At 39.5% G+C, this 23,495-nt stretch overlaps 1 non-coding gene across 1 annotated transcript; it reads left to right on the forward strand.

Annotated features, from left to right (window-relative positions):
- Positions 1–11,895: 11,895 nt before the first annotated feature.
- On the forward strand, positions 11,896–11,997 carry LOC125398389 (U6 spliceosomal RNA). The gene has a single exon (XR_007231374.3). It is a non-coding gene; the product is annotated as a U6 spliceosomal RNA (small nuclear RNA).
- Positions 11,998–23,495: the final 11,498 nt, after the last annotated feature.

A 23,495-nucleotide genomic window follows, 5' to 3' on the forward strand; every position in this document is an offset into this window, starting at 1 on the left:
ATGAACTGCAGAGAAGAAGGTATATTCTTTCCTATTTGGGTGGAGTGTTCTATAGATGTCTGTTAAGTCCATTTGATTCAATACATCCAATAAATCTCTTAATTCTCTGTTTGGTTTCTGTCTGATTGACCTGTCCATTGGTGAGAGAGGAGTGTTGAAGTCTCCTACTATTAGCGTGTGTGGTTTGATGACTGCCTTGAGTTCTAGAAGAGTTTGTTTTACATAAGTGGGTGCCTTTATATTAGGGGCATAGATATTCAGGATTGAGACTTCTTCCTGATGAGTTGTTCCTGTTATGAGTATGAAATGTCCATCTCCATCTCTTCTGATTGATTTTAGTTTGAAGTCGATTTTGTTAGATATTAGAATGGCCACACCCGCTTGTTTCTTAGGTCCATTTGCTTGGAAAACCTTTTCCCAACCCTTTACTCTGAGTAGGTGTCTGTCTTTGTGGTTGAGGTGTGTTTCTTGTAAACAGCAGAATGTTGGATCCTGTTTTCGTATCCAATCTCTAAGTCTGTGCCTCTTTATAGGTGAATTGAGTCCATTGATATTAAGAGATATTAATGACCAGTGGTTGTTGACTCGAGTCATTTTTTTTTTTTTTTAGGTAGTAGAGTGTATGTGTTTTCCTTCTTTGGGTTGTGCTAGTGAAGGGTCGCTAGATGTCTGAGTTATTGTAGTCAGTGTTGGCAATGTTGGATTCCTTGGGATGTAATTTTCCTTCTAATATTCTCTGTAAGGCTGGATTAGTAGTTACGTATTGTTTAAATTTGTTTTTATCCTGGAATATTTTGTTTTCTCCGTTGATAGTGAATGAAAGCTTGGCTGGGTATATTAATCTGGGCTTGCATCCATGGTCCCTTAGTTTCTGCAGTACCTCTATCCAGGACCTTCTGGCTTTCATGGTTTCTATAGAGAAGTCTGGTGTAAGTCTGATAGGTTTACCTTTATAGGTTACTTGACCTTTTTCCTTTGCAGCTCTTAATATCCTTTCTTTAATCTGAATGCTTTGTGTTTTGATTATTATATGGCGAGGGGATGTTTTTTTCTGATCCAGTCTATTCGGTGTTCTGTATGCTTCTTGCACCTTCATAGGAATATCACTCTTTAGGATGGGAAAGTTTTCTTCTATAATTTTGTTGAATATATTTTCTGGACCTTTGGTCTGCAATTCTTCTCCTTCTTCTACTCCTATTATTCTTAGATTTGGTTTTTTTATTATGTCCCATATTTCCTGAATGTTTTGTGATGAGAATTTGTTGGATTTGCTGTTTTCTTTGGTCAGGGCATTTATTTTCTCTATGGTGTCTTCATAATCTGAGATTCGTTCTTCTATCTCTTGTATTCTATTGGTTATGCTTGTTCCTGAAGTCTCTGTTTGTTTACCTAGATTTTCCATATCCAGCCGGTCCTCGGTTTGTGTTTTCTTCACTGCCTCCATTTCAGTTTTCAATTCTTGAACTGATTCCATTACCTGTTTGATTGTTTTTTCTTGGTTTCCCAGGGTATCATTTACGAATTTACTTATTTCTTCAAACTTTTTGTTATATTTGTCTTCCATTTCTTTACTCATTTCTTCCATCTTTTTGTTATATTTCTCTTCTATTTCTTTAAGTGAGTTATTCATACCCTGTTTAAGAGACTCTATTGCTTTTATAATGACACTGTTTTCCACTTCTTCCGGTATAGGGTGTTCAAGTCCTTCTGTCATAAGATCGCTGGGATCTGATGTTTTCGTGTTGTTTTTCAGATTGTTGGAGGAATTCTTGCCTTGGCGCCTGCCCATCTCTTCCTTCAGATGCTCTCCAATGGCTCTTCCCTCCACTGGGTCTTTTGCTACTGGATTAATGCCCCTTGCTATCCAGGAATCACTTTGCCTGCAGCCTTAGGTTGCTGCAGGCAGGCTTTAGAACAAAGGGATTTCCGTCCCTTTGCACTCACCACCTGTACGTCCCGCGGTGCCCACCCCGGCTGAGATGGAGGAATTTAAGCCCCGAAAAAAAGGAGAGGGGAGGGTATGGGTTCCAGGCAGAAAGCTGGGATGGCGTTGCAGGAGAGAGGGATTAGCTGGGGAAGCTGCCCCTTTGGAGTAGTCAGGGAGATAAGGGTGGCGGGAGTATTGTGTGTTCCCTAACCGGCCTTGTGTGGCGGTCAGGAACAATACACTTACCCCTCCACAGGAACAGAGCCCCTCGCTGGTCAGAGGTGCCCCTGCCTGCAGTCTTGGCTTGCTGCAGGCCGGCTTTTGGAACAAAGGGACTCCAGTCCCTTTGCACTCACCGCCTAACCTGGCCCGCGGTGCCCACCCCGGCTGAGATGGAGGAATTTAAGCCCCGAAAAAAGGAGAGGGGAGGGTATGGGTTCCAGGCAGAAGGCTGGGATGGCGTTGCAGGAGAGAGGGATTAGCTGGGGAAGCTGCCCCTTTGGAGTAGTCAGGGAGATAAGGATGGCGGGAGTATTGTGTGTTCCCTAACCGGCCTTGTGTGGCGGTCAGGAACAATACACTTACCCCTCCACAGGAACAGAGCCCCTCGCTGGTCAGAGGTGCCCCTGCCTGCAGTCTTGGCTTGCTGCAGGCCGGCTTTTGGAACAAAGGGACTCCAGTCCCTTTGCACTCACCGCCTAACCTGGCCCGCGGTGCCCACCCCGGCTGAGATGGAGGAATTTAAGCCCCGAAAAAAGGAGAGGGGAGGGTATGGGTTCCAGGCAGAAGGCTCGGCATTATTGTTTTTTAAAATTTTTTTATTTATTAAAAATTTCCACCTCCTCCCTGCCTCCCATTTCCCTCCCCCTCCCCACCTCCCCGTCCTGCTCTAGTCCTTAGAGCAGTCAGGGTTCCCTGCCCTGCTCTAGTTCTAAGAGCAGTCAGGGTTCCCTGCCCCGTGGGAAGTCCAGGGTCCTCACCCCCTCCATCCAGGTCTATAAAGGTGAGCATCCAAACAAAATCAGGCTCTCACAAAGTCTATTCTTGACTAGAGTTCGAAGGCATTTCTACCTTTGTGTTTAATGAGATCCTTTGCATTCCATATGACCCCATTTAGTTCTATCTTTTCTTTACCTCTTTCTGATCTCCTAAATAGTTTATTTAAACATATTCTATATTGGTTGCTTATCACTCTGACTTTTCTTATAGCTTCTGCTAATGTGATACTGAGGATATTCTCCTGTTTTTATTTTTACACTGGCCTTCTGTTATTTCTTTGTCTATGCTGTGATGTCACTTTCACTGTTTTGGAGTCCAGTTCACCATCCTTGGCACTGTCACATAGGTTTGTGCCCCTGCCTTGCCCATGTTGGTCGGCTGCCTATTTGCTTGGCTTTTTATGTATTATAATTTCTTTGACATATGAATCGCTGAAACTACATTCTCATCTTGGGCTGCAGAGAGCTGTCATTTGTCAGCAGATGATCCTGTCCCTTTGTATCTCATTTTGTTTCCAGCCTTACGAAGTCCTCCAGAGTTATGACTATTCTCTTTCCATTTCCCAGCCAATTCCTCTACATCAGTATCTAGCCTATGTGTACTCCTTACCTTTCTGTTTATTTGTATCAGGCAACTCATATGATTTAAAATAGTTCCCCTTTGTTCCTCTTCAGGTGTGTTTGCTTTTGTTCTGTACACTCTCAAGAGAAATGGGTTTTCTCTTCTCTATCCAGGTCTCCCTATTTTGTATTTCACTCTTCAGTAAATGTTGTTTTTGCCCTTACTTTCTTGCTTCCCTTCTCTCTTACTTATTTTTTTTATTTGTACAGTGAACTCTTATCTCTCACATCTCAATTTTCTTTTTATGCTGTGTCTCTTGCCACTGTGTATCTAGGGATGATTATATAGTTTTGCAATCCTGCACTTGTTGCTTCTATAAAGTTGAATAATCTTGGCTTTTGATAAACAATTTACTTTTTCCCTTGAGAACTACAGTAAATATTCTTCTTTGTGTTCAATTTTTAAAGTGCTGGTCAGTCTGCTTCTGCTTTTGTTCCCCATAAAGCTTTTATTTTCCTTAGACTATGGTAACTTGGATCTGTTATAATTTTCTTTTCACTATTCTTTATAAGACCTGAAGTTTTTCATTATAAGTGATTGAAGCATTTATCTTATAGATTCTATAGGTATATTAATATTTTACACTTAAAAACTAAATTGCCTTGGTAAATTAAAAAGTATTCAGTGTACATTTTCAGAAGAGTTATTTGTTAATCAATATATCTAGAACTAAAAGGTATGCATTGAAAGTGCTGGAAGCAGATCAATTCGAACTAGGTCAGCTAGAAAGGATTTTGGGGAAATTTAAGTTTAATTAAGTAAGTAAGCATAAGAGGCCTTCTGGGTTTCAGATTGTATAAGAAAATACCAGTTACCCCAATCTGTCTCCTATGGTTCAAGTAGAGTGCTTCAATTTGGGAGACCCCAAAGTTAAGTGAGTCAAAGTCTATAAGGCTCTGACAATCACTAGATTCTTACACCTCATTTGTGTCAATAGAGAGGAAATTGAACTAAAAATGATCCTTAGAACCCTTCCAACACGGAAAATCTTGATGAAGGATTACAGCAATGAACTCTGACTGGTCAAAGAGCATTAGTCTCAGATCTAATATAAGGATTTTTCTTAATTTGTATATCTTTGTCACCATGTCTTCATTCTTAATCTCTTGTGTTCAATGCATAGGAGATTATGTAAACATCCGATCTGGAGATTAAGCAATAGAGTCCATAAATATATTCTGTAATACGATACAAAAACTGTTTATTTTCAGGGAGTTGGAGGCTTATGCTGCCCCTGGAATGTTTCCTCATCCTGGCACTAGTTGTTGCTTCTTAGGAGCAGCAAGAGAGGACTGGGCGAGCCTGAGCGAGCATGCTGACTCCGTGTTGACATGAGACGTCATTTCCCAGACATGGCGTTTCTCTTGTCATGCTGTAGGGTTATCTGATTTCTTGAACCATGAGCTGAAAAGACCCTAGTTTTTTTTTTTTTAATTACAAGTTTGTGTTATTCAGTTACACCAGTAGAAAAGAGACTTCGACTTTATATAGAACAAATAGCTGGGCTAATTTTGAGAAAGTAAAACACTAGAAATAAAGTGTAAGATAAAATGCATCTACAAAGGTATATGGATTCAGGTAGCACAAACATCAGTGACAGTAAAGTTGTAAAGAAGTTTGAAAAGTGCATTGCCCCTGAGGGGTACAGAGAAGTAGAAGAGATGAGGAGAACATTGTAAGTGTATTTCTTTGAGAGTAAATAAAGACAGCCACCAGCATTAGGTCATGAAATCAATGTCGTGCATATCTACCTACTGTTTGCTTTATCCTAGCAGTATCGAGTGTGCACTGCGTGTCATACTAAATATTTGTAAGCACTGAGACATAGTGGCAAACAAGACAATTGGTATCTTTTTTCCAGTGAATACTAGGACAGTAAAAAAAGAATACTCAATCTAAAGCAACAGGTAGCTGACAGGGCAGACATTAAATACTTGAAGGGCTGTGAACAAACGCCATAGTAGGACATGACAGAAAAAGATGGTAATTGGGCCAACTAATTTCAGGAGTTATGACCTGTTTACAAATGATGAGATGTTGTTAGTCACATGATGATCTGTTGATCAGTATATTCCAAACAACTGGAGCCATATACAGGCACAGTGTGGGGCAAAGATAGGAATAATTTTATTCGAAGAGTGGAAAGAATGTTCATGGGTGTGGTGGAGAGTGGTAGGACATGAAATGAAGTCACAGAGCAAGTTTCTCATCATGAAAAACATTTCTCGTCACAGTAAACTGCTTCCCATAGCTGGATATCAAGTACTTGTCAAATGCTGAACACTTCTTATTTTGTTGTTTTGTTTTGTATTGTTTTTGCTTTTTGTTTTTCTGTGACAAGATCAGTCCCTGACTGTTCTACAACTGCAGACCAACCTGGCCTCAGACACAGAGATTTGCCTGCCTCTGCCTTCCAAGGGTTGGGATTAAAGGTGTGCACCACCAACCAGAACAATGTACACATTTTTTAAGCTTAATTTTCTTGTAATGATTCTGCTTGAGAGTCACGTACTTCATTTTTACTTCTCTCACTATCGTTCCTGGATTGAACCATATAGCTGATCGATATGTGACATACCCTGTTGCTTTTTCTTTCTTTCTTTTTTTTTTTTTTAGGCTTTTTATTTTGAAACATAGTCTAACTCAGTTGTTAAGACATATGTTTTAAACTCTTTTCTTGTCGCTGTGATGCACTACCCAGACAAAAGCAACATAGGCAGGAAGGGTTTGTTTTGACATAAAATTGATGGCTGTAGCCTATCACTACTAGGCCATACCCAGTTGCAGGAATTAGGGTCCATTTGTCACACTGTATCTGCATTAAAAAGCAGACAATGATGAAGAAATGCTTGTTCCTAGCTCACTTTCTCCTTTTCATACAGTCTAAGATCCCAGCTCAAGGAAAGTTCTAGCCACAGTGAACAGGTCTTCCCACCCACAATACCCAATGAAGATAATAACCTATACATAGAAGAGGCTAACCTGTTTTAGTCCTTGCCGAGCATGCCCAGAGCCTTATTTCCTAGGTGAACAGATCCTGTCAAAGATGAACCATCAAAGCACGCAAGTTCGTATGCTAGAGGTACATAGCAGTAAGATTATTTGACTATTCCTCCAGTCCTCCGACTCCTTAGAAGATATGCATGACGGGGTCGCTACTGTTAGAAGAAAAGGCCTGCCAGGTCTTTGTCTCAAGCTGCAGGGATTTGGATCAGGTCTGTAGGGTGAAGAAAAAGCAAGGAAGTCAGGACCACGAGGGGTGTGTCCACCCACGGAGACTGTGGGACTGATCTAATGGGAGCTCACCAAGGCCAGCTGGACTGGGAGTGATGGATCAAACCGGACCTTCTGAATGTGGCTGGCAATGAAGGCTGACTGAGAAGCCAAGGCAAATGGCACTGAGTTTTGATTCTACTGCATGAACTGACTTTGTGGGAGCCTGGCTTGTTTGGATGCTCACCTTTATAGACCTGGATGGAGGGGGGAGGACTTTGGACTTCTTATGGGGCAGGGAACCCTGACTGCTCTTAGGATTAGAGAGGGAGGGGGAGGTGGGGAGGAAGAGGGAAAAGGGAGGTGGGGAGGAGGTGGAAATTTTCAATAAATAAATAAATAAAAGAAAAGGCTAGATGTTTGTCATCTTTACCACCTACTTGCGACCGACCCCCTTTCCTATCTTCCTGCCCACCGGGCATCTAAGTCCTAGTCCTTCATTATCAGCAGCTGTTACTTTTTAGTGCTAGCCGTTGGTGCCTACCCATAACGAAAGGTGATTCGGTTTGCAGCTGTCTCTCAGGCCTGTGAGCAAAGTAAGTGACTGATTAGCAAGGATCCAAGATGCTGAAGCAAAAGAGAACCACAAGGAAATATAACCTAAAAACAGGATGAAAGTGCTTCTGGAAGCAGTTATTATGTCCTAAATTTCATTTATACACGGACAGTTTCTAAGAAGTCAAGCAGGAAAAAACCTTAAGAGACCAAAATGTCAAACAGGAAAATTGGCAACTCTCAGTGTTGAATAAGGCCTTTAAGATCCACTGATTGAGAGGTGATAGAGGTGACAGAAATGATGACCTAGTCCTGTACTGAAGAGCTGTAATGGGCTAGACACCAAGAAAAGGACAAGCACAAAATATCCCGAATGGTCAATTGTGCCTGGCAAATAAAAAAGTCTCCCCCTGCGCAGCAGAATGTAACCTAGGGAGTGTAAAATTGTCAGCACATCACAGCCACCATTCAGTGAGAAAATTACAAAATAGGTAAAAAGTGAAGTAGGTAGCCCCAAATTAGGAAAATAAACAATATACACAAACCAACAGATATGGAAGATACCAAGTTTGAACTTTCATATGACTGTTGTACACACATAGGAAAAATATACCTTTAAGACTACTTAATGTGTTCCGTAAAAGTAAGGCATTTAAGTCTGGACCAGGATAGATTTACTGGAAGTGTGTGCCTATCAGCTCCCCCTTTGTTGTTTAACCTGACCAATCTTAAACTAAGGGAAGAAGATTTCATTCTAGCCTACCCAAGACCCTTACAAACCCCAGCCATCCAGAAGCTGAGCATAGACTTCCTGAGCTCCTCTCTGTTTCTCAGAGGTCCTGCTTTATGTGTGCCTTGCTGTGTGTGTGTGTGTTCCCGCCTTTAATAAAAATAGATTTTCTTTATCATCTCTTTACGCTGTGACAGGAGTTTTCCCTGATGCACTTGAAAACTTCCCTGTTTTTCATTTCTTTATTTGACAGAGAAAATGAACTTGTTACTTAAACATTAAGTTAAAATCTGTGGAGGAGTTCTAGATCTTTGGCCTGAATGTCTCTTTTCTCGGGGATTTTAGCTGTTTATCACTATTCTCTGATGTTTTGAAAGAGCAGTTTCTTCATCCTGGAGGTATATTTTTCTTTCTGTAGGTTAGTTGTATACTGCATCATACCTAAAAGTAAAATCATCTGTATTTTTCAAATAATATTGCCATCAACATAATTTAGTCCTTTTGTCTATTTGACTTTGGACTAATTATGACATTCATACTTTGTGAATGCCTGAATATTTGCCTTAATAACCAATCCTTATTTTTCCTTCTGGATTTCGGTAAAAGTCATTATGGCAGACATTGTCTTTTCATAATAGTGTTAAAGCATTGAAGGCTTTTTAGATTTATTATACAGCACACACTTCAATATTAAAGTAATTAGCAATTCTTCCACTTTCAAAATCTCATCTTAGTAGAAAGAAGATGTAAAAACAGTTTGTCTAACGAAATTTTGGAGACATTGTAATTCTAGCAAGGGACAGTGAGAACTCTGCATGGAGTAATCGATAGTAATAGATTTGGTGCCTGTGATGGTTGATCTTGCTTCTCATTGTGGCTAGATTGATAACAATGTAGGAAACACATCTCTGAGAGTTCCTGTAAGGGAGGTTCCAAGGAAGTCCAACTGAGTAAAGAACACTCATCCTGAACGTGGACAGTATCATTCTGCAGACTGAGGACCTAGACTGAATAAAAGAGAAAGCAAGTGAAGTACAGCATTTTTCTGTTTCTCATGATACAGTGTAACCAGTTACCTCACACTCCTGCCACTACTTCTCAAAGTGAATGGTATCCTGGAATTGCAAGTCAAATAAAACCTTTTCTCCCCTAAGTGAGTTTTATCAGTAATTCTGTCACAACATTGAAGAAAGTAAGACACAGATGTTGATAGTGAGGTGAGTGAGGAGGCACCATACTGTGACAACCACAGTAAAAGAAGAGAGAGTTTCAACACCTAGACAGAATAGATTCTAAAACAGAAACAAGTCTTCAACAGATAGTTTCACGTTCAGGATGTTTGATTTGGGAACCTGTGGGGATAGTCAAATGAGCAACTACCTAGGCATATATTTCTATCATTGGGAGAAAGATCTAAGGCATGGAGAGTTTAGATTTGTCATTGTATTGATAGTTGAAGCCAAGTGGAAAGAGAACCTTATGGAACAAACATCAGCACTCTGGAGAGCTGTGAGGCATTAGAAGGAAGGATAACAAGAGTCAGAAATGCTACAATGCAGACAAGTTAGGAGTCAAATAGAGAAGAGTAAGATGGTGGCAGGATTGTCCCCATGGATGCTGTGACCCCACGGATGCTGTGTCCCCACGGATGCCATGTCCCCATGGATGTTATGTCCCCGCGGATGCTGTGTCCCCACAGCTACTATGTCCCCATGGATGCTGTGCCCAATTTTTTAAAATTGATTTTTATTGAGCTCTACATTTTTCTCCGTTCCCCTCCTTTGCCTCTCCCCTCCCCTCCAACCCTCTCCCAATGTCCCCATGCTTCCAATTTACTCGGGAGATCTTGTCTTTTTCTACTACCCATGTAGATTAGATGCTGTGTTCAACTTTTAAAGTAGAAAGGTTGGAGATTTTGCTTTCCTGTGAGCTATCAAGGTGGAGGGTTGTGGATTCAAGATTCTGAGAGTAGCCTTGAGATTCTTGAGTTAGAGCCAGAGGACAGCAGTGATCTGTGCCTGAGCAGGTCCACAATGAACAGCGGTGTGAAATTTGGCCTTGGAAAATCCAGTCCATATTCCAGCTCAGAGCTGAGGATCCCTGGTGTTTTAGTATATTTTTATGAGTTCAGGATATTTTCCCTGCAAGTTTGTATGTGTGTTTCATGTGTGTTTGGTTGTGGAGGGTAGAGGAGGGCGCCAAATCCCCTGGAACTGGAGTTAGAGATGATTATGAGTGCCCTCTCTTGGGTGGGTACCAAATCTGGGTCCTCTACAAGAGCAACAAGTGCTTTTAGCTGCTGAGCAATGTCTCCCACCCCTATCCCCCTGTTTTAAGTAGGCTTTTACCAAAGTTGTCCAATTTCCCTTGGAGGATGTATTACCTGTATTGTATGTTCAAAAATTACTGTATCATCTGTCTTGAAGGAATCTTCCAGCTCAAAGAAAAAAAAAACTGTTTAAAAATCATTTAGAAGATAGTTCAAACTAAAAGGTTATCAGGGATTCTGCTCTTATCATGTCCATAATGTGAATAATCGCCAGAGGCTTGTCTTCATTGAGGAAGAGAATTATAAATCAAACTAACACATATTCAACATGTGTTCTATGCTACACAAGAAATCATTTCACTAATTTGCTCTACAAAAGAACTCTATTGTATAAGTCCTTTATAGTATACACTTTTCACAGAGTCCGATAGCAGGAGATTAGCAAAGCTGCTGGAACCACACAGCTAGTAGTCCTGAGGCCCTGTTTTGAAGTAAGAAACTCTGACCTTGAAGCTGCACCATACTCTGAGTTATAGTCCAGGGAGAAAGAAGATAAAGTTAGTTGGCTGTCTGTATTAATGTAATAGTTACCACTGAGTTTTCTGAAAGTCATTTTAGTGGTGCAAGGAGCCAACTCAGAGTGCATTAAGCAGGAAACTTCTGGGGTCAAGGTATGTGTGCACTGACACTGAGAAGGACGAACTCATTCAGGTCTGTGACTGCAGACAAGGGGTAAGACAAGGATCAGGAAAGAGCTTTCTGATTGGTTATGGAGGTACAGTACCCACTAAAAAGGAGGCCAGAGAGAAAGTATGAGTTATTTGACATGGGGAAGAAAGAACAGTAGTTAATATCACATACAAAATAGCCAAAGAAACCATAGACGTGGCCACATGTGGCTCTGCAGGGTGTGAGGGGACCCTTGTGGGATCTTTCCTTTGGTCTCACAAGTGGTGGGTGGGATATCTGCCTAAGATTCAAGTGCAGGTAACTAAAGGGAGTGGTCTGGTTTCTAAGAACAGTTGTTTAATCGTGGAGGACAAGAGAAAAAGGAGGCAGGGAGTTTGCATGAACTCAGTTACCAGGCTCTCATTTGATTTGCTAGTATTAGAAGGATATAGGAACTAAGGACATTGAAGAAAAAAAAGCATGCTTGATGTGGTGAGCCATGAGCTCTCAATGCAAGGTACAATGTAATTAATAATATTCTTCAAAGACAGATTTCTCTGTCTCAGCAGAATCTTCTAATGCTAATTCTTTAGATAGACATACATACTAGTTCACGAGTAGGACTGAATTCAAATACTATGTTTTTCTTAACATACACTGACTTCTCTATAAGCCAGTGCACCAAACCCAAAGAGATGTTGAACACGTAGCTCCTGATATTTGGAACATTTAATACTGATCACATGTTGAAACATGTTTGCAAATGTCTATAGTTCATGACATAAACGACTCAAGACTCAGTAATTTCACAGTTCTTGTGGTCATCAATAAGTGCTATTACTAGTGTATATATTGAGAAGAAGGACAGAGACAGAAAATGTTCTCTTCCTGCTGCAATTTAAAAAAAGTAATGTACTCACTTTGGCAGCACATACTAAAGTAGAAATTGTACAGAGATTCTCATGGTCTCTGTACAAGGATGACATGCAAATTTGTGAAATGTTCCACAGTGAAAAAAGCATACTGTACTTACAGTGAGGATGATATAGTATTTGATTTTTATTTAAAAGTCACAATCACTTATTAATGTGACTTTTGTACCTGATGGCCATAATACAACTTCTCAGACTTCAGCATCAAGTTAGCTGCTGCCACCGACATTTTTATTCTATGTGTATTGTGCATTAAAACACTTTTTACCCAGAAGACAAAGACAATTCTACCCTACAAAGCATCACATTATCAAAAGGAATGTTGTAGGACCTAATGTTAAATCTATGAACTATCTTTAGGGAGCAGTTTGTGTCTTCTTTGGCATTGCTTTATATTCTTAGCAATTTTAAAGACTCTACATTTCCCCAGATGATTTTTTAAAGTTATTTTTATTTTTTCAACTTTTATATTTTATACATTTGATTAAAATACAATTGCATCAATTTTGCCTTTGCCTGGTGCCCTCTAGCCTCTTCTAAGTCCCATCCCTCTCACCCCTCTCCTGCTTCCTAACTCTCACTTTAATAACCTCTTTTTCTTTTGTTATTATCGCTACACACATATTCATGTGTGTACATGTATGCTGAAGCATTAATTACCACAACTTGCCTAGTCTGCTTTTGTTGTATGTGTGTGTAAGTTTTCAGGGCTGAACTCTTTGTATTGGAAAATCAGTTAGGGGGCTAATCTGGGAGAGACAAATTCTCCCTCTCTCTGAGGTCATTTGTTGCCTATAGCTCTTTGTCTGGGGTTGGGGCCTTGTGAGATTTCCCCTTTCTGTATCAATAGGTCTATTGAATTGCAGTTGTTTAGGTCTTTTTATGCTGCTATTTCTGTGAGAGACTTTTTCATAGCAGGCATTCTGGTATTTTGGCTCTGACAATCTTTCCACCCCCGCTTCAGACCCAGCAGTGACTCCTATTAACCACAACAATGACCAGAATGCCAACATATCTACAAAGGTGCAGTAAGTGGCACTCACATGTTTGTAACCAACAGCTGTCTAATTAGACTTGAAGTTCATTTGATAGGAAATCATCCCTGGTACTAAAAACCTAGTCAAGTTCCCAGGCTCTCAGGGACAATGAGATCACGCTCCTTAGAAGAGAGTCTATTACTGTCACTTTGTAGAGCAGCACAGTTCTTAGCTATATTCTCAATCTTGTGCTTATCCTCCCAGGAAGCGTAACTACCACCCCTCATCAGAGAAGCTTCTCTTCCCAGCAGTTCCCGCAACCCATATCAGGCAATTCAGAGCCAACTTTAACTCTAGATCATCACAGGAAAGCACAACTGGACACAGTAGAGAGCCCCAGGGATTGTGGGAGCCCAGATGCAATGGATACATCGACATCACAGCTCCTGCCCCCGAGGCTCAGGGGCCATTGTGCAAGAGGGTGGGGAAAGGTTATTGAGTAATGATCCCCCAAATTTTTGTTGCATTGGCTTAAAGTACCTACATGAACAGGTTGGGAACAAGGACATTTACAGGACAGTATTGAAAACAGAACCTTGAAAATTTATTCTTGAGTTAAAAAGTACTGATTGGTATGTAAGTCTTTATTGTCTTGTTCCTGAAAGCTGAAATTCTAAGATCATTTTTGCAGAGTTACTGTCAGTCTAAGAATTTAACATTAAATATCTGAGTTTAAAGGATGGGCTGTGTGCTGGAGAGATGGCCCAGGGGTTAAGACAATTTACCACTCTTGCAGAGAACCTGGGTTTAGTTCCTAGAACCCAGATCAGGCAATTCATGACTACGTTTAACTCTAGAATGTGGGGGATCTGAGTTCCTGAGGGCATCTCCATGCATGCTGTGTGCATAAACTCATGGAGGCAATACAAACAAATTAAATAAAAAAGTAAATGACTGAATAAAGGATAGGATGCGTTTATTATATTTGTGGGAACAGTTGAAATTAAGTCTAAAAATATAAAAAAACATGAAACCCTCCCTTCTGCAAACAACAGCATTGTGGTGAGTGCTGAGGCACACACCTGAGATAGTCCTTCACATGAAAGACATACACTACTAGATGCTCAGATGTTTGATTGTGAATGAGATATGATCTGCTTTACACAAGGTTGTGTCTTCTTGCTGGTAGCAGATTAAGTGCATTGACTTCTGGGTGTAGCAGTACAAAGTCTTAGGACCTGTCTTTGTTAGCATTTTATGTTGGAGGGAGATTGCTTGTCGGTTCCTGGCCAACCGGCTAGCTTAGACCCAAAATAATCACACAGAAACTATATTAATTAAATTACAGCTTGGCCCATTAGCTCTAGCTTCTTACTGGATAACTCTTACATATTAACTTAACCCATTTCTATTGGTCTGTGTATCGCCATGTGGCAGTGGCTTATTCAGCACGTCTGTCCCCAGAGGCAGCTCTGTGTCTTCTCACTGAATCTGTGCTTCTTTCTCCCAGCTTTCAGCCTAGCTTTCCCTGCCTACCTAAGTTCTGCTTTGTTATAGGTCCAAAGTAGTTTCTTTAATTATTAATGGTAATCACAGCACACAGAGGGGACTCCTACGTCAATTTTATTGCTATGATGGGATATTATGAGCATGGTAATCATTGTAAAGGCAAACATTTCATTGGAGCTGGCTTTCTGTTTCAGAGATTTAGTCTATTATTGCCATGGTGAGAAGCATAGTTACATGTAGACAGACATGGTGCTGGAGAAGTAAATGGGCGTTCTACATCCAGATTGGCAGGCATCAGAAAAGAGAGTGATACTGGATGTGGCTTGAGCTTTTGAAACCTCAAATCCCACCGCCATTGACACACTTCCTCCCACGGGGCCACACTTACTCCAACAATGCCATATCTCCTAATAGTGTTGCTCTGTAAGGGCCTGTGGTGGCCATTTTTATTCAAATCATTACAGGCTCCTTGCTGAAATATGAGACATCTTGGAACACTGTTAATGCAGTGGTCCCTTAAGAACTCACATGAGTTTGTCTGAGTCAGCTTCTCCTTCTGATGGATATTGTTTCTGCTATTTATATACAGAATTTTGTCTAAAGAGTGCTCTCCAATAAACTTTCTGCACATGTGTATCCTAATCAGTGCAAGAGAGCATGATACCACAAGTACTTATGATCACTGCATGAAATATTGCTTGATCACATACTATTTTACTTATGAAAATACCAAAGGAACTGTTTTGAGGTTATTTGACTGTGTACTCTTTAATTAATATGCCACAATAGTATATAATGCAAACTCTTAAGGAACAACAAATCAAACTATTTTATTTCCCAAATGTATTTGCAGCATTTTTATTATTCATGTTATGAAAAAATATACAAGACGCACAATTGGACTTAGTATTTTAAATACCTCCCCTCTCCAATAAAAATTAATATACAGATTGCAAGATATGGTGAACTTTTATGAAATTGAAAATGTTTCACATACTTTGTATCTATTCTGTGTCATCATTTGACAATATTAGGTCTCAAGTTATAATTTTCTCAAGTGAACAAAGTTTTGAACAGATTTCATAGGTACAAACATGCAGTAATATTAATGTCATGGGTTTTCCCCCTTTACTTTCTTTTTACAGATATGAAACCATGATGTTGCTATGTTTATATAACTTAATCTTCTTATAAGTTTAATAAATATGAATTTAAGATTTTAATGTGTTGAGTTTTAAAAGATTAAGTATTCCAACATGTAGAAACAGCGAAGCATCCACTATATCTGTCAGTAGAGAAGAGGCCCTACATACAGCTTGAAAAAGGAATCACTCACTTTGAATAGAGCACATGGCTGAATTGTTGACTTAGAACCAAGAGGCTGGAGAATGTAGAGTCATATAATGTCATATGGTGCCTTTTAAATGACCTTGGATCAGTTTTTTGACAAGGAATGAACATATTGGGCTTGTGTTCTAGAAGCCTGGAGCTTTTGGATAAGTAGAAAAGCAAGAGGATTATGGAGTCATGGTTTACCTGTTTGCTTTTATTGCTACAGTGGAAAAGAATATACAATTGTCACTCATAAATGGATTCTAGCCATAATTAAAGGTCTTTGAGCCTATTATTCGTGATCCTAGAGAAGCTGGATAGGAGGGTGAACCTGAAGAAAATTCAGGTAGTTTTCCTCCTGGAGATTGGAAATAGACAAGAGTCCCAGGTAACCTCGGGTGCATGGGGGGTAGGAGGGTTGTTGGAAGGGGGGGAGAGGGTTAGAGAGAAGGGAGCAGGGGAGGAATGGGGAATGCTCGAGGGACTGGGGGGGGGGGAAGAATAGATATGGGATCAGGGAAGAATATATTTCAACTAAGGGAGTCAGTTTAGGGTTTACTAGAGACTTGATTATAAATGGGATCCCAGGTCCAAGGAGAGATCCCCAGCTTGTTCTCTGGACAGAGGAGAGGGTGCCTGAACTGGCCTTGGCCCATAACCATACTGATGAATATTTTGCTTATCACCATAGATCCTTCATCTGGCGATGGATGGAGATGGAGACGGAGACGGAGATCCACATTGGAACACTGGACTTAACTCCCTAGGTCCAAAGGAGAAGCAGATGGAAAGAGAACGTGAGCAAGGAAGGCAAGATCAGAGGGAACCTTCATCCGACGAGGGATGGCAATACAGACGGAGACCCACATTGGAGCACCGGACGGAGTCCCCCAAGGTCCAAATGAGGAGCAGAAGGAGGAAGAACATGAGGAAGGAGAATGGGACCTGATACAAGTTGACTGGGACTGAGCGAGCACGTGATCCAGTCAGATTCTCTGAATGAGGCCGGATTCTCTGAATGTGGCTGGCCCGGAGTCTCTCTGAAAAGCCATTGACAATGACACTGGGACTTGTTTCCTCTGCATATACTGGATTTTTGGGATCCAGTCTGTTTGGATACTCACCTTTCTGGACATGGAGGGAGGGGGGAGGAGCTTGAACTACCCACAGGGCGGGAGACCCTGACTGCTCTTGGGGATGGAGAGGGAGGAGGGGAGGGAGTGGGGAGAGTGGGAGGGTGTTGGGAGGAGGAATGGAAATGGAGACTTTTGTATTTTAATAAACTTTGAGAAAAAAAAAGAAAAAAAGAAAAAAAAATATACAATTGTTTTTTATCAAAATTTCAAGGGTTAATTTTATTAAAAAAAAACATGACGTTGTAGCTGCTTCAATCTTGCACGTGTTTGAGTCAATTTTGGAACAGCCACATACAAGATAACAGCTGAGGGATAGCCATTCATGAAAATCTTTAAATTTATGATTCGTTTTTACCAAGAGATGGAGCTCATGTATCGGTTAAAGCTATCTAGGGAGTGAATAGGAAGAGAAAATATTTTCATTGATTGAATCAGAAGATAGGAAAGCCAAGACAATGGAAGAAAGGCAATATACTTACATTTTATCATCTTGCCTTTGAAATGTTGACAATTTAAAAATACAGTTCTCTGAAAATGTATTGTTAAACAGCATCCTGTCACAGGAGAGGCGGCACACTGGATAAACCTGCATAGAACACAGGTATAGGCTATTGTGTCCATTCTAATCCCTCTACACCAACGTCAAAGCTGGAATGAAAGGGTAAGAATGACAGAAAAGGATTGTTGTTAGTGAACAAGATGGTTTAGTAAATTAGTGATAGTAGATTCTTTTCCAGTATTAGTGACTTTGCTAGTCCTGAGTAATTAGTGAGGTTTCCAGTACCAGGCATGGTGTTCCTCTTGTTGATCAAGTCTTAAGTCTAATTAGAGAACCGCTGGTTGTTGCCAAGGTATGTGTGTCAGTACTTCACTGTTAGGATTATCTTGCCTTGCTGGTAGTTGGTGTGGTTCATAGTAGTGACAGCTGGATAAGACTGTGGGATACCTCCCATTTTTGGAAGCAAAGATGAATCCCTCTGATACCATGAAAACTAGTCCTCAGGGAGGGGGCATTAAGAACACACCAATTGCTTGTCCAGTGCCAAATGGTCACACTTGAAAATGTGTATTAAAAGTAACATTATACGGATTGAATAGTTTATGTTTAGAAACATATAAAGATAAAGGAATATATAACTATATACACATACAAACCCAAAACCAATTAGTCAAAAAGAAGGCCATGAATTTGAAGGAGATTTGGGAGGGGTATATGATGATGTTTGAATGGAGAAAAATGAAGGGAGAGATGTAATTATAATCTCAAAGATGCTGAAAATAAAAAAGAATGACAGAAAAGGATTTCCCACACTCATTTAGGATTCCTAAGTTTATTGTTTTGACTTGAAAAGATTAAAACTTGGCTTGTACATTTGCTAAGGGTGAAAAATTTAACATTTTCTTTAATATTAAGTATCTCTTGTATGCTTCAATTAGCATAAACTCTATGTCTCTAGGCTGGAACCCAGGGTCTTGTGCATGATAGATAAACTGCACCCCTACCCCTTGGCTTTATGAAATAGGGTTTCCCTATGTAATCTAGATTGTTCTTGAACTTGAGATCCTTCTCTCTTAGCCCCTGGTTTTGGAATTCCAGGTATTTGACATCTATTCTTTTTTGAGAAGTATTGTACCCTGAGGATTTTGTCTCACATTTTTTATGTATATGCATGCACACCAATATATATGCAAACTTATTTGAAAATGATCTAAAAGTCAGAAAAAAACATGCTGATTAGTGATAGCAAACACTGTCAGCCAAGATTAACTCTACATGGTATAATTCCAACCCTAAACGTTTTGCTACACCCATCTCTATAGATATTTATCTCATGACTCCCAGATTTGAATTTATATTTTCTATACACAGTGGTGATATATACCTGTAATACCCACCATGAGAGAGACAGATTAGCTACATAGTGAGTTTAAGGCCATCCTAGGTGTCATGAGACCCTGTCTTAAAACCCTAAAAGCCAAAATAAATAAAAGAGAAAATACTATTTAAACTTTCCCTTTCATTGTTACTCTTGTTTGTAGTCAATTTTAATAGAGGCATTTGAAACTGATAGGCATGTGTTTGAGGCTCTTTTGGGACAGAATGGCAGCAAGGCTACAGCATTAGTGGTGTCACTTTAGAGAAGTTCCTGGAAAATGGTGCATACGAAATAAACAGCAATGCTTTCTTCAAGGGAAGTCTGAGGCATAGAAATAGGAGACAGAGAGTGTTTGTAAGTAGTAAAGCTTTAGTATATCGAGGTAACTATTTTTGGACAAGATCTAATGTGATGTGCCTTCAATCTATAAGTAAACTAAATGATGGATGAGACAAGGAAATCCTATATAGAAAATCACTAAGGCAAATATTCACCCTCTGGGAAAAACCAGGAAATAATTTTTTGCATAGGTATGTTTGGCTCTAAAATATTCATTAAGTATATAGCCTCAGAAATTATTCATATAAAGATGATTTTAAGCTGCGAAATAATTCTTTACTAAGAGACTCATAAAATGACACATTTTGAAGTTGCAATTTGTTTTAATGCATTCATAATGTTATATAACTGATGTGTTTTGTAAAGTAAATTCCATAAAGTGAGATGAAAGCTAAACCATTATTCCAAACCATCAAGCCCTAGTACTTTTATTACCGAATCGAGATTATGTCAAACTCTGTGGCATTAATTATTCTGCATATTTCTTTTATGCATAAAGTTTTAGATTAGTTTATCTCCTGGGAAAAGACTGTAACAAATCCTTCCATATCAAACTCTCACCAAATGAGCAGCTATTTTGGAAATAATGAGAATACAATTAATTTGGTCAGTGAAGGCTTTGCATACAATCAAAGTATGCAGACTTCTTTACATATTTCTGTATTGTGGCTACTATTACATTTGACTTAAATCCATATATGTTCTTCCAGGTAATTATAACTACTTCCTTTGCAGTTTTATTTTTCAACTATAATTCTTCACTATAATTTTAATTTGAAAGTCCCCCAAAGTCATAATACAAATGTATGCTTAAAAACCTAAGGTCCCTCAGTGAATTTATTTTAACACATCACCTCCTGAATTTCATTACGTGGATTAGTCTGGAAAAATGGAGAACAGCTGGCCTTCGTCTGCTGTGTAACATCTCCCTCTACTCTTCTCTAGGCTAAATCACCCCAATTCCCTCAGCCTCTCATCCTAAATCCTATTTTCTAACATTTAAATCACTCTGCTGATCAACCAGGCCCTCTTCAAATTTCCTCACCTCTCTGTTATGCTAAGCAGTCATAATTCATTAAGCAGCTTTCAATCAGCAATAAATCAGCCAACACTCACTGTGTTCCCTGCTGCATGGAAATGGCTGTGCACAGTGGGCACTGACACACACACATCATATCTGATTTCCAGGTACTCTTAGGACTCCCACAGTTGTTTATAGCCTTTGAGACCAACTGACAGATTTATGCAGCCTGCACTATATGCTGAGTCAATTTCATTGGTTTTTTTTTGTTGGCCTATGCCATATTCCTCACTGGAACTTCTGATGTAGGGATAAGAATACAGACCTGTCTGCTTGGTGCTTCTATGCTAACATTGAAAATGTAACAAAATGAACAGAAAGAAACACTAAATAGTATGGAATATCAAATGGTATAGTTTTCTAGAAGAAAACAAAAGCATTTAAAAACAGAAACAATTTTAGGCACAGGACATACAACAATAAATAAGAAGTCAAAGCTAGTTCTGCTTTTCTTTTCTAGCTTAGATAAAAGTGAATCAGTTTTAGTGTAATAATGATACTGATAGAAGCCAGTGATGTCAGGTATGGTACTGCATGCCTGCTGTCCCAGGATTTAGGAAGCTGAATCAGGATGACTGAGAGTTCAGATTAGCCTGGGGTATAAAGTGAATCCGTGACTTAAAAAGTCAAAACCAAAACAAACAAAAATAGAAACCACAAACGATGATCAGAGAATCTTTACATCAATTGCTCTACAAACATTATGTCATTTTTATTCCATTAAACCACTACACAAATTTTATGAATTTGTTATAATTCTGAGCACCTTCTTCTTAATACTAGGCCTGAGATTTCAAAACTTTGGAATTCTCCTTTTTCAATTCCTTGCACTATTAGCGACTGAATCCAGGACCTCATGCATGTTAGATAAGTTCTCTATCAGCAAACTAGATCCCCAACATCCTTTTTACTTTTTATTTTGAGGCAGTGTGCCACCAAATTATCTAGACAGTCCTTGAATATGTAATCCTCCGGCCTCAATTTCCTAGGAAGCTGGTATTATAGGCTTGTATCGGCAGGTCTGATGAAATTTGGCTGTCTTCCTAAAGTCATCTAACTGACAAGTAGCAAAGAAAATTTTGTCTTTGTATTTGTTTCTTAATGTCTTAAAACTTATACATTAACTAGGACACTACATAATTGATTATGATACATATACTATTATAATTAAATATAGTCATTTCATCATTACAGTATTCTGAAAAAGTTTCTGTATTAGTATTTGGTTAAACTGCTGGTTTAAAACATTAGTTTCCCACATATCTGAGAGACAAAGTGCTGTTAGGGAGAGACTAGAAAGGGGAAGTCTCTGCTTTTACCGCGATTCTGAGAAACAAAACTATGTAAAACAAAAGCTTTGTGAAAGCCTTGTCATTCTGGGACCAAGTCCACATTTCACAAACGATGTTTTTCCTTTTATCATTGCCGTATCTCTTTGTGAGACTCTTTCCTTTACTGTACTCCACTGCACATTTCTTTGAACACTGTGAGTTCCCCCAGTTATCTGAGCACCATGTAACCTTTGTCTCGTGGTACCCATTGATATGGGTGGTTCTGGGAGCAGTTGCATAAAGGGAAAGGGGTTTTGAGGTATAATACTGAGCAGTAGTGAAGGGTTTTACATCTTGAATTTGGTCAGATTGCCCTAGGAATCTCATGAAATGGTTTCCAAAGTCCTTGGGAACTGAGGGAAAAATATGGAAAACACAGCTGTTTTTTTTTTAATGGGGAGGGGCATTGATAGCACTTACACAAACTAGTGATGAAATTATTCATAAATGTGAATTTTTATTAAATTAGAAATTGATAGGCTAACCGTATGACTAATTAATTTTACCACAACTCCAGTATACTTGGTGTAAGGTTTGTGTGAGAGAATTCTTTCTGGAAGATAAGCTAATGTTGTCTCTCCACTGAACACTAATAACTTCATTGAAGAAAAATGGCAAGATTTCCTCATGACCAGAACCTTTCATAATCTCTGCTTCCTAGTTTCTCATCAGACAGTCCTGACTTAACTCAGACTCCACTCGTACCTCTCTTCCCTATTAATTTCTGAAAGATTTCCCTTTTTTCGGCATTGTTTCTGCCCTTCCCCTGGCCATCCATTTCTTCCCACCCCCCCACTGAAGTACTCCTGCCTCCCAACACAGCTGATCAGCTGATGAGTTTCATGGAAAGGAAATGGTCAGGCTGCATTTTTTTTCCTTGATGCCTACAGTGAAAATGGTCCTTTCTCTCTCCCAGGTCTGTTCTCTGGCCACTATTCTCACTTCCCTTGCTCTGTAGTCCTATAGATGTTCACCTTGTTTGGGTTTAGGGGTCCTCTCCTGGATAAATTTACAATATTTTGATCTCTTTCTGTAGAATATGGAACCAGACTCATTATGGTGAAATGATGTTTGGAGCTTAAGAGGTTTTGGGTAGAACCTTGAGCACTTCAAGAAAAAGATACTATATAAATGCAAAAAAGGAGAGCTTAAATAAGGAGAACACTCAGTGCTGAGTGTATTGGGTGTGTATGTATATATATTATAATACAAATGTACATATATAATTCTTCTAAAGAATTTGTCTCATGAAAAGAAAGATCATCAAATATATTTTCCTTCTGTCTTGAGAATGAAAGAAAAAGAATTGGGAGAAAAAGAAAAAGAATTGGGTTTCAAATGTGACAGAGGGATTTGCATTAAAATACAACTGGTTTCTACAGAGCTATTTCTTTTGAGGATCTCTCTTCAGTATGCCAGGGTCAGTGGGAGCTCCAGGCTGAATAATGAGACTTGCATAGCATGGTAATCTTAATTTCTGCACGCTCACTCCCATGCCATGAGAGCACTATCCATGTGCTTGATAAGTGCACATGGGAAGCACAATGATACCAGTTTGAGAGGCTCATTCCTGATTCAGAAAATGCACTGTCTCATGCCACACACATAGGTTTGTGGATCAGTCACAGATATAATAAAACCTGCATATTAAAAACTCAGTCTCATTTTGTGAGATTGTGTGCCATTTTTGTTCCCCAGAATCTGTTTTTTTTATCATGAATTTATGAGTGGTAAGTCATTCTGTTACTATTATTAAGTAATTTAAAAGGCAGTATGTATTCAGAGAGTAACACTGCTAATGCTGGAGGGTAAGTCACACTCCTGGTCTGACCATTTTGATGTTCCTGGCCTCAAATCAAAACTACCTTTTCTCTGACTTCTCTGTTCTTCCTTCACATTTTCCCCCTATCAAAACGACTGAGCGAATATCAGCTATCATATTCTACATTAGACATGCTAAAGAAAGTTGTAGAATGCATACCTTGGAAAGGGCTTGGG

The sequence above is a fragment of the Myodes glareolus genome, chromosome 5 (assembly GCF_982192425.1).
Source record: "Myodes glareolus chromosome 5, mMyoGla1.1, whole genome shotgun sequence".
Classification (NCBI taxonomy): Eukaryota; Metazoa; Chordata; class Mammalia; order Rodentia; family Cricetidae; genus Myodes; species Myodes glareolus.